The 12,176-nt window shown below is 40.9% G+C and overlaps 1 protein-coding gene across 14 annotated transcripts in view; it reads right to left on the bottom strand.

Moving 5' to 3' along the window:
- The window catches only part of CCNY (cyclin Y), a 317,654-nt gene that overhangs the window by 73,581 nt on the left and 231,897 nt on the right, over nucleotides 1–12,176 (bottom strand). For 2 of the 14 annotated variants that reach the window (XM_077152047.1, XM_077152025.1), the window contains one exon: nucleotides 3,465–3,580. The exons of the other annotated variants lie outside the window; for them this stretch is intronic. The gene's annotated coding sequence lies outside the window, so the exon portion shown is untranslated. The remainder of the gene's footprint in view (nucleotides 1–3,464; nucleotides 3,581–12,176) is intronic. 14 annotated transcript variants of the gene reach the window in all.

Below are 12,176 nucleotides of genomic sequence, written 5' to 3' on the forward strand. Positions count from 1 at the left end.
GGAAGGGGTCGGGGAGCTCCAAGTACCGCGTGGATGCCATATCCAGGCGTCACGAGGGAGACTAAGCGCCCAGCTCAGCGGGAACAGAAGCTGGACACAACCTAGGTCTCTGGCTGGAATTCCAGGGTCCGGAGCTCATTCCACAATCCCTGCTCGGTCAGAACCTGCCTCAGGTTCCCACGGTCCTAGAAGGCCTGGATGGAGCCTGAAACGGCTGGGGGGCGACAGCAGATGCAGGGGGCAAAGGTGAAGCCCCTCAAGTCGGGCTCACATAACCAGCGCTTCCTCAGTTCTTCCTGAATGTAAGCGTTAAGGTCCAGGTTTTGGATAACACAGCCAGGAGGTTTCCACACAAAGAAAAATGGAGGAATTCTTTCCTCTGGAAACAAGGATGTGTTGTACTGCTGAGGAAAACTTCTGAATCAGCTAACTTTTATTTGAAAGCATGTGCATATGTTTATACACAAGGGAACATTTTCATGAGGCTTTCTGTGCATTACTCAGAGAAAAAAAAAATTAACAACGCACGGGTTTGCATTTTTCTCCAACCCTAACCCAGATTCAGATTCTATCACTAGAGAGAGCAACGTAGCAAAGCTCCATGCCAGAAGAAGACCTGCAGGCCACATCAGCAGGACAAGTCAGAGGAACGACTTCTCTGAGGACCCTGACGCGACGGCAGGCAAGGATTTAACCTGGCCTCGTAGCTGGAATCTGAACAGGTAAAAAGGCAGCGAGCGTGTACAGTGCGGACACCCAGGCCAAGGCCGGACGGCAGCCTTGGATACTGAGGAGAAATGGGCTAGCCACAACATGGGCCTTGGCAAGGGAACTCCAGCTTTTCGGGGAACAGAAAATGGGGAAGGCATCACTCTCACTAGCCCAGCAAAATAAAACCGTGGTATCACTCAAACTAAACACTCTGAAATCAAACATGACAAATCAGCGACTTTAACCATCAACAATCCCCACACTGCCCAGAGTGGGGAAAAGGACACCCCAAACGTGTACGATGAGCTGGGCCAACGTTAAAGAGTGAGCAGGAGTCTAAGCTCGGCTCAGTGATGCATCTGAATGACAAAAATCCATGGCACACTGAGTTTAAAACTAAACTTATGAAACATGCTAAAGAATACGAACCACTTTGTTAAAGTGACTTCTAACCAACAGTATATTTACTACCTAAATTAAAAATAAAAATGCAAACACGAACTGGCTGGGTACTCCCCTCCATCCATCCACCACCACCGCTCCCCGCAAGGCCCACCTCTGACCTCCTTCTGCCCCATCCCTTCCACCTTAAGACCTGCCCTCCCAAAGCACACAGAGCTTTGGACTCTTCCAACCTGACCCTGTCAAGCTCCAGAAGAGCTTGAGGTGCTAATTTAGCAGTAGAGGTAACAACATAAAAAAAAATTACTCCATGAAGAATTCTCTGCACTTAACGGGTAACACTGCTCTTACTTTTAAAGAGGGAGGCTCTGCTGGAGTACTACCGTCTGCAAAAAGACCTGCAGAGCAGTCAGTCAATGACACTAAGGAGAAGCCACTGACTCTGCGGCTGCAGGGAAGGTCAGCTCTAGGCCAGCCTCGGAGAGGGACGCAGACAAGAACCAGGCCTGGCTTTTCATTTATTTGTTAAGCACGCTGAAATACATGAATTCATTAGAGGGCAGAACCAGACAATGCATAATTAAGAACTAAACTGTGTGTAAAATACCTGACCAAATCCTATGAGTTAAGAGAATAGCATGCAAAAAGTAAAACAGTTTAAATGAAGCACTGTTCGTCAGAACAAAAACAAGGATAAAAAATAATGCTTTGTGTTTTTCCTGGCAAAGCTATTCAATTTAATTCAGTTAAAACATGCTTGAAATAGGCTAGACAAATATGTTTGAGTTCCTACTATATGGTGGAACTGTGTTCAATCCTCACAATATCAAATGATGGCTTTGGAATATTATCTACCGTTCTACCTAACATTTACCATTTCTATTCCCTAAATGAAGTCATTTCATGGGCATAATAATGCAGTCTTAATTCCAAATAACAAGAGTCAATTAATGGTGAGACAAAGCATGTGTTTTGCTGACTTCAAATGTATTACACGATATTTCTATCACAATTACCTGTACAATGACATGTGACTGAATAAATTTGCATCTTATTAATACCACTAGAGTTTAAATGCTAGGGATATAGGGGGAATGTCAATGCCAGGCCAACCTGCAATGATTTTCACTCATTCAACAAATACTTCCTGAGCATCTTTTATGTGCCAGGAACTGTTGTGCTCCAGATACCGAGGATAGAAAAGTGAACAAAGGGACATTTAAAAAATGAATAAACTGCAAGGCAGAATAAACTTATCTTTTAGTTGTTATTTCATTGCTCTGTTAACATTTCAAATAACTTGTAAAAAAACTTGGTTAGCTAAACAACAGAGTTCTTTACTCATAATCTGCAATGGAATACTGTAACCTACTTGTAGTAACTTTGGATCAAAGTTACACATAACTTTGATACTGTACACAGTATCAGGGATGGGTAAGATGATGAACGGCCAAATTAGGGGGGAAATAACAGAAGTGATTTTCCTTTAGTTGGGAGAAGTTCCCAGAGTCAGACAGTTTTCAGAAGCATTCAGATAAAAAACGGTTTGTTCTAAAACATAGTATTTCAGAGCAAGATTTATTCTAATCATATTTTAGCACTTCAAAAACCCAGGACCCAAGTTAAGGAGGTTGTATGTGTGTGATATCCATATATAGACTTATCCACTTATAGATTTTGTTCCTGAGAAGGACAAAGGGTGAGAGTTAGCATCCTGTTGATACACACAAACAGGGAATAGGCCATATATTTACTAGAAGCAGCTTTATGTCCAGTTTGTAGTTTTTTTGTTTGTTCATTTGTTTTTTAAATAATTCCTGAGAGAGAGGTCTCTGGAAAGGAAAGTGTTTTGAGAACTAATGGTTGATTTTGAGGACAAAAAATACAACTTAAGTAATTACTTAAATACGATAGAATAACATTCAGGACAATATTGCCTCAGAACCCTGCTTTATACTGAGGAGTCTTTTCTTTCCCTTAGCTTAGAAATCCTGTTCTGACTGGATTTTTATACAAAAGCTATGGAAAATATCTTTGTTCTCATTTGCTATTTCCTGTCCTATTTTGAGAAATATAAATACACAGAAATGGTGCATCTTAACATTTGTTTGTACACATATAAATGTCTTGTATTTTAATTCATGTTTAGCATGCAGCAACGCAAATTGTTTAAGGGTAAGCCACAACATCCAAAAATCATTAATAGATATAACAGTAAAGGAAAGAAAATGGTACTGATTTAGGAGGAAACAAAGCTGCTGTCCGCTGGGTTTCTTCCCCTGCAGCATACAGCGACTTTCGATGACAAAGGAGGGATAACAGGATTACTCTATAAGCAAAGTTATCCTTACTTGGGAGACTGCCACAGCCTGCTGCTTAGGTGAGATACCAGACATCCTCCATTTAAGAAGCAGTGAACACTGATTCTCAGGGATGGTCCTCAACTGGATCCAAATGTCACAAAGCCCTGTTTGAATAATGAGAGAGGGAGTAGGGGAGAACCCTCCATTCACAGTCTGGAATCAGATTTGTGAAGGTTTCCTGCTCCCCTGTTTGACACTGCCCTGTTGATGCCCTTTCTTACTGTCTTCTCTGATGCTGCCTAACCCTGGGTTTTGCCTGGAATAAGTGTGATAAGTTCAATTATGAGGTTACTGGTTTGGATTGTAAGTAGAGAACTTTATTAATTGGTTAGAGGTTCACCGCTGCTTTGTCACTTTCTTAAATTGGTCATTTATTTAAGAAATAAAAAGCTGGTAGAACTGCATCCTAAGATGATTACTGACTTTTTCTGTATGTGAAAACAACAAGACATTCCAGTGCCACCCTAATATGTGCTCAAGAAGCCCTAGCTGCACCTTGGAAAGTGCAAGCCATATAAACTGTGGGTTAGTCATCATTTGGAGAAGAGTTGCTCTTTTACATGGCATCTTGCACTTTAGGAGACTAACACTGTCCTGTTGTGTCACTGTGTGGCGTCACCAATGGCACACCCAGAGCACGGCTCTCAAAATCACTAGTGTTAGCAGTCATCCTGGGCTTTGGAATGCCTGCTGTAGTCTTTGGAAACTTTGGCTCTAGATTCATCAAGCCCCCCTTGTCTCCTTACTGTCAGTGCCCTGCTCTCCTGTTTGCCCCTTCCTGTTTCGATGAACTTCCACGTAATATCATTTAAGTAGTTTATTATTATTATTATTTTTAAATCTATTTAAAAGTAAAGAATATCTTGTTTCACTGACAGTGGTGGCTTGATAATCCTTAAGCAGCTGAAGTTTAAAAATACATATTTGTTGAAAGAAAAGGCGCTTACAACGGTTACGTTTTCTGTCCAGCTGTATTTAAGTCCAATGCGTTAATTAATCTAGATGAGGCAAAGAAATATCTCCTGGTAGAGAAGAGATATGTGCAAAATTGGAGACAAAGGTTTTGTTTTTTTTGTTTTCTTCCAGTGGGATACGGGGAGGGCAAGATGGATTTAGAAGTCACAACTGGACTGAATTGGCCTTTTAATCTTTCCAGTACATCATGTAAGTAGCTGCTTTCTTGTCCTGCCTATCCTTCAGGCATCCCTAAAGTTCATTCTGAAGATGTTAGAAACAAACAAAATCTTCAAGTTAGAAGCTGATCCTGACACTGACGTGAAGGCAAGCATCGATTTCATATGAATGTTGTGGTGATAAATAGAGAAAACAGTTTCCCAGATTGTAAGAGTTAACTGAAGATATTGACACAATTAAAAAAAAATTCAGTAAAGGAATATATGTAATATTACCCTTGTGTTTTACAGTAAGATTTGTTGCTCTCAGACTGTGTAAAACAAAATTTATTCATGTTTTCTGCACATTGAAGAATCTTACTGTAAAAAAAAAAAAAAAAAAGGAAAAGAAAAGTGAACAAAAACCACTCAAGTCCTGGACCAAACAGCACATCATTTTAAGCTAAAGCTGTGAAGCAGCAGTGGGGGGATGAAAGAGTAACATCAGAGATACTCTATAACCCACTTTCTGAGAGTTGAAATTTAATGATCCTTGAGTTCTGAGAATCACAGTTTTCCCCTAAAACAAATTCTTACAAGGAGAAATAACAACTTTCACGACCTAAAATATTTAGATTTAAATTCAAATCTACTAACTGTATGTTCTTGGGCAAACTGATACTATTCTGGGCTCAGTATCCTTTTCTATAATTTAGCAATAAGCAAGATTTCTGCCACAAGTAGGTGTCACATAAATGATTGCTATTAAAATGGCTATCAAAGAATGTTATGGGGGGGTGCAAGGGTAGTTGAGTGGTAGAATTCTCGCCAGCCATGTGGGAAACACAGGTTTGATTCCTGGCCTATGCATTTCCCAAACAAATGAAAAACCAAACAAACAAAAATTCAGCAAATGGTGCTGCAATAAGGGGTTGCTCACATGGAAAAGGATGAAATGTGACGTCCGCTATACACCATATAAAAAAAAACAAAACAGAAAAAAGGCAAGTTACCATTTAAAATATATATGTATAATTATATGCATAAATATATAAACATGTATTTATAGATATTATGCCACATCGGAGTTCTTTGTATGAGTTTTGTATTTATTTTTGCAACTGTCCCTTAAAATTATTTCAAAATAAAAAGTTTAAGAATTATATATTGGTTTCAAGATGGTGGCTTAGCAAGGTGTGGAATTTAGTCCGTCCTCCAGAGCAGCTAGTAAATAGCCAGGAACAGTACAGAACAACTGCTGGGGCCACATCAGCGACTGGACACACAATGTACACCAGTCTGGACAAGCTGGACCAGCTGTGAGCCCACCCAGAACCATGAGTTCCCCAAGCCGTGGAGACTGGCAACCCCTCATCCATAGGCTGCTTCCAGCGGGAAAAGGAAAGAGACTTTACCAGCAGCAAGGGGCTGAGTTCAACCAAGCTTCAATTTTGGAATGAACAATTCTCATTACTAAAAATAGACCCCCAGCTCAAATGAACCTCCAATAAAAGCTGAGATTGCTGGGGTTTGCTGGGGCACAGAGGGGGGGGCATGGCTGACAGAAAAAGAAAAGAAAAAAAAAACTTTTTTTTTTTTCAGATAAAAAAAATACTTGAAAAAGTCTGGGCCCTGAAGGAAAGGATGGGCCACATAGGACCTGAAGATACAAAGGGAAACATATCAACTTAAGCTCTTCCTTCGCAAACCTAGGAAGGAGGGTCCTGCTCTGAAAAGGATTTTTTTCGTTTCTTTTCTGTGGCTGTAAGTTTCTACTGCTTGGCTGCTCTTTGCATAAAACTGCAAGCCTACTCAGGCTCCAACTGCCCCAGGCAAGAGTGGAATTAAGCTTGTCTGAGAGGTTGTCTGGAGGATGTGCCTTCCCTAGGAGAGGGGAAGGGGCCCAGTTCATGTGGAATCCCTTCCTCAAGGAATTCAGACCCCAGGGTCTGGAAGATTGAAGCAACTGAAGCCAGCCTACAACCCCTCTGTCTTGACCACACCCCCAGCAGGGAGAGTTAAAGCTACCCCATCACCTTATGCTGCTGGGACCCTCAGGCACACAAATGCCACTTACTCAGCAGGACAGGAAAACACAGAGTCCAGAGGCTTCAAAGGAAAGTCTTTCAATCTCCTGGGTCTCACCCTCAGGGGAAATTGATGCAGATGACTCTTCCCTCCTGAGAGGAGGCCAGTCTGGTCTGGGAAAATCTGACTTGGGTTTCTAATACCTAAGTAGACCCTCCTAAGGGGGAAAGAAAAAAGGCACCATACAGGCAGGGCAAGAAACAAGAAAACAAGAGCAGATAATTCTGATCTATTAAACAAAACCTAAGCTAGAGGTCTAGAATAAGCTGAACTGAATGTCAAAGAACAGACAGACAACAAAGTAATCCAGCAAGAAAATCCTAGGTAAAAAAGTGAAAACAATCTCCAGAATAAACTAATTAAGGAAATTAAATGTCTAGACTCAGCAAAAAATAACAAATCATATTAGGAAAATTGAAGATATGACCCAGTCAGACAAACAAACCAACACTTAAAATGAGATACAGGAGTTGAAACAATTAATTCAGAGTGTTCGAACAGACATGGAAAACCTCATCAAAAATCAAATCCGTGAATTGAGGGAGGATATAAAGAAGGCAAGGGATGAACAAAAAGAAGAAATTGAAAGTCTGAAAAAACAAATCACAGAACTTATGGGAATGAAAGGCACAGCAGAAGAGATGGAAATCTACAATGTCAGATTTCAAGAGGCAGAGATAGGATTAGTGAACTGGAGGACGGGACATCTAAAATCTGACAAGCAAAATAAAAGAAAAGAAAAGAATGGAAAACTATGAGCAGGGACTCAGGGAGTTGAATGACAACATGAAGCATGCAAATATACATGTTGTGGATGTCCCAAAAGGACAAGAGAAGGGAAAAGGAGGAGAAAAACTAATGAAGGAAACTATCACTGAAAATTTCCCAACTCTTATGAAAGACTTAAAATTACAGATCAAGAAGTGCAGCATACCCCAAAGAGAATAGATCCAAACAGATGTACTCCAAAACACTTACTAATCAGAATGTCAGATGTCAAAGAGAAAGAGAGAATCTTGAAAGCAGCAAGAGAAAAACAATCCATCACATACAAGGGAAGCCCAATTAGACTATGTGTAGATTTCTCAGCAGAAACCATGGAGGTGAGAAGACAGTGGTATGATATATTTAAGATACTAAAAGAGAAAAACTGCCAACCAAAAAGAAGAGTGCCAACCAAGAATTAATCTACACATAGTCTAACTGGGCTTCCCTTGTATGTGATGGATTGCTTTTCTCTTGCTGTTTTCAAGATTCTCTCTTTCTCTTTGACCTCTGACATTCTGATTAGTAAGTGTTTTGGAGTACATCTGTTTGGATATTTTTCAACAACAAAAAATTACTGAGAGAATTTGTGACCAACAGACCAGCTCTGCAAGAAATACCAAAGGGAGCACTCGAGACAGATGGGAAAAGACAGTGGAAGAAGATGTGGAGAAGAGTGTAGAAATGAAGGCTATCAGTAAAGGTAAAAAGAAAAAAATTAAATATGATATATAAAATCCAAAAGACAAAATGGTAGAAGATAGTACTGCCCTTACAGTAACAACACAAAATGTTAATGGATTAAACTCCTTGTTCTAGTCTGCTAGCTGCCGGAATGCAATATACCAGAAATGGAATGGCTTTTTAAAAAGGGAATTTACTAAGTTGCTAGCTTAAAGTTCTAAGGCTGAGTAAATGTCCCAATTACAACAAGTCTATAGAAATGTCCAATCAAAGGCATCCAGGGACAGATACTTTGGTTCAAGAAGGCCGATGAAGTTCAGGGTTTCTATCTCAAGTGAAAGGGCATGTTCTAGTTTGCTAGCTGCCGGAATGCAACACATCAGAGACGTATTGGCTTTTAATAAAATGGGATTTATTTTGCTAGTTCTTCAGAGGAAAGGCAGCTTTCAACTGAGGGTCTTTCTTATGTGGGAACGCATAGGGTGATCTCTGCTGGCCTTCTCTCCAGGACCCTGGGTTCCAACAACTTTCCCTGGGGTGACTTCTTTCTGCATCTCCAAAGGCCTGGGCTGAGCTGCTAGTGCTGAGATGAGGAATGCTGAGCTGCTTAGGCTGTGCTACGTTGTTCGCTCTGATTTAAGTACCAGCTAATTAAGTCAAACGTCATTCATTGCAGCAGGCCAGCCACCTAGCCGACTGCAGATGTAATTAGCAACAGATGAGGTTCACATACCATCGGCTCATGTCCACAGCAACAGAACTAGGTGCCTTCACCTGGCCAAGTTGACAACTGAATCTAACTACCACATGTCCACCCCTTGTCAACTTGGCAACTACAAACATCACCTTAAACAATATTAAGGTGCAAAAAATTCTCTTCTGGCTGTGGACCTGTGAATCTCAAAACAAGTTGTCTGATGCCAATATGCAAAGAAGGATATTCACAGGATACAATGCCAATATGCAAAGAAGGATATTCACAGGTTTTCATTTCCATAGGGAGTAACTGTAAGGAACACAGATGTAAAACCTGGAGGGCAAAGACCATTGGATTTCAAAGTCTGAAAGTCATTCATCCTTCAGCTTTAGAAGTGGCAGTCCCACCCTTTCCAAGGGCCTATAGTGGTCCACCTCTTTCTGAATCAACCTCGGGGAACATTGAGGAGACCACCTTTTTCTCTGCTCCACTCTCTCCAGGCATCAGGGCCACCCCTGGGCTCTGCCATTTCCGGGGCACACGCTCAACCCCTCCATGTGGTGGCAGCCAGGCTCTCCCCAGTCCCCCAAGGAGCGTGCTATACCGTCTCAAAGGCCTGAGGCTGCACGACTCTTCTACTGCAACAAGGTGGGAGGCTCATCCTCTGCCCTCAGGGTAAATTCACCCTCTCCATGTATATGGGTGGGTCCACTCACCTAGCCAAGGTTTCTTGGCTTCAGGCCAAGCTTCCATGGTTCTTACTCTGCAAATTCCAATTTGCCCCTTTCTGGCCCCCTTTGTCCAGATTGGCAATGGTTCCATTTACACCAATCGTCTCCTCAAGCACTCCAGGACTTCTCCATCATTCTTGTCACAGTTCCTCCAAAATTTTCCCCTTAGCTATCCAAAAAACCGTTTCAACATATCTGGTATTTGCAAACTGCAGCAGCACCCCACTCTCTCTCTGGTACCAAAATCTGTTCTAATTTGCTAGCTGCCAAAATGCAACAAACTAGAGACAGATTAGCTTTTAATAAAAGGGGATTTATTTTGTTAGCTCTTCAGAGGAAAGGCAGCTAACTTTCCACTAAGGTTCTTTTTTACATGGGAAGGCACACAGGATGGTCTCTGCTGGCCTTCTCTCCAGGCCCCTGGATTCCAACAACTTTCCCCAGGGTGACTTCTTTCTGCATCTCCAAAGGCCTGGGCTGAGTTGTGAGCGCTGAGATGAGGTATGCTAAGCTGCTTGGGCCGTGCTACGTTGTGCTCTCTCATTTAAGCACCAGCCAATTAAGTCAAACATCATTCATTGAAGCAGGCACGCCTCCTGGCCGACTGCAGATATAATCAGCAACAGATGAGGTTCACGTACCAGGTGCTTTCACCTGGTCAAGTTGACAACTGAATCTAACTACCACAGGGCACAAGGCAAACACAGTCAGAGTTTCTCTCTCATCTGGAAAGGCACATGGTGAACATGGTCAGGGTTCCTCTCTCATTTGGAAGGGCACATGATGAACACGGCATCATCTGCTATCTTCTTCTCCTGGCTTCCTGTTTTATGAAGCTCCCTGGGAGGCATTCTCCTTCTTCATCTCCAAAGGTCGCTGGCTGGCAGACTCTCTGTTTCTCATGGTTACGTCATTCTCTGCTCTCTCAGAATCTCTCTCATTCTCCGAAATGTTTCCTCTTTTATAGGATTTGAGAAACTAATCAAGACCCACCCAAATGGGAGGAGACATATCTCCCCTAATCCAGTTTAACAACTACTCTTGACTGGGTTTCATCTCCAGGGAGATGATCTAACCACAGATTCAAACATACAGTATTGAATAGAGATTATTCTGCCTTTACAAAATGGGGTTTTGATTAAAATATGGCTTTTCTAGGGGAGATACATCCTTTCAAACCAGCACACTCCTTAATCAAAAGACACAGACTGGAAGAATGGATTAAAAAACAGGACCCATCTATATGCTGTCTACAGAAGATGCATTTTAGACCCAAGGACAAACATGACTTGGAACTGAAAGGTTGGGAAAAGATATTTCATGCAAACAACCAGAAAACAGCAGGAGTAGCTATACTAATAGCCAACAAATTAGACTTCAAATGTAAAGCAATTAAAAGAGACAAAGAAGGACACTATGTATTAATAAAAGGAACAATTCAACAAGAAGATATAACAGTCATCAATATTTATGCACTGAGCCAGAGTGATCCAAAATACATGAGGCAGACACTGAAAAGAGAAATAGACACATCTACCATAATAGCTGGAGACTTCAATTCCCCCCCTCTCATCAATGGACAGAACATCTAGACAGAGGATCAATAAAGAAACAGAGAATCTGAATAATACAATAAATGAACTAGACTTAACAGACATTTATAGAACATTACACCTCACAACAGCAGGATACATCTTTTTCTCAAGTGCTCATGGATCATTCTCAAGGATAGACCATATGTTGGATCACAAAGCAAGTCTCACTACATTTAAAAAGATTGAAATCATACAAAACACTTTCTCAGATCATAAAGGAATGACATTGGAAATCAACAACAAGCAGAAGGCCAGAAAATTCACAGATATACGGAGGCTCAATAACACACTCTTAAACAACCAGTGGGTCAAGGAAGAAATTACAAGAGAAATCAGTAAATACCTCGAGGTAAATGAAAGTGAAAACACAACATCTCAAAATTTATGGGATGCACAAGGGATTGAGAAAAACCCTAGAATGAGCTGAGACTCAGCATCAAGGGATTGAGAAAACATTCTCGACCAAAAGGGGGAAGACTGAAATGAGACAAAGTGTCAATGGCTTAGAGATTCCAAACAGAGTCAGGAGGTTATCCTGGAGGTTATTCTTACGCATTAAGTAGATATCACCTTGTTAGTCAAGATGTAATGGAGAGGCTGGAGGGAACTGCCTGAAAATGTAGAGCTGTATTCCAGTAGCCATGTTTATTGAAGATGATTGTATAATGATACAGTTTTTACATTGTGACCGTGTGATTGTGAATACCTTGAGTCTGATGCTCCTTTTATCTACCTTGTCAATGGACGAGTAGAATATATGCAATAAAAATAAATAACAGGAGGAACAAAGGTTAAAATAAATTTAGTTTGAAATGCTAGTGGTCAATGGGGGTGAGGGGTAAGGGATATGGTATGTATAATCTTTTTTTTTCCTGTTTTTGTTTTATTTCTTTTTCTGTTGTCTTTTTATTTCTTTTTATGAATCGATGCAAATGTTCTAAGAAATGATGAATATGCAACTAAGTGATGATATTGTGAATTACTGATTATATATGTAGAACGGAATGATCACGTTAATGTTTTAGTTC

Source organism: Tamandua tetradactyla, chromosome 1, assembly GCF_023851605.1.
Source record: "Tamandua tetradactyla isolate mTamTet1 chromosome 1, mTamTet1.pri, whole genome shotgun sequence".
NCBI classification, from domain to species: Eukaryota; Metazoa; Chordata; class Mammalia; order Pilosa; family Myrmecophagidae; genus Tamandua; species Tamandua tetradactyla.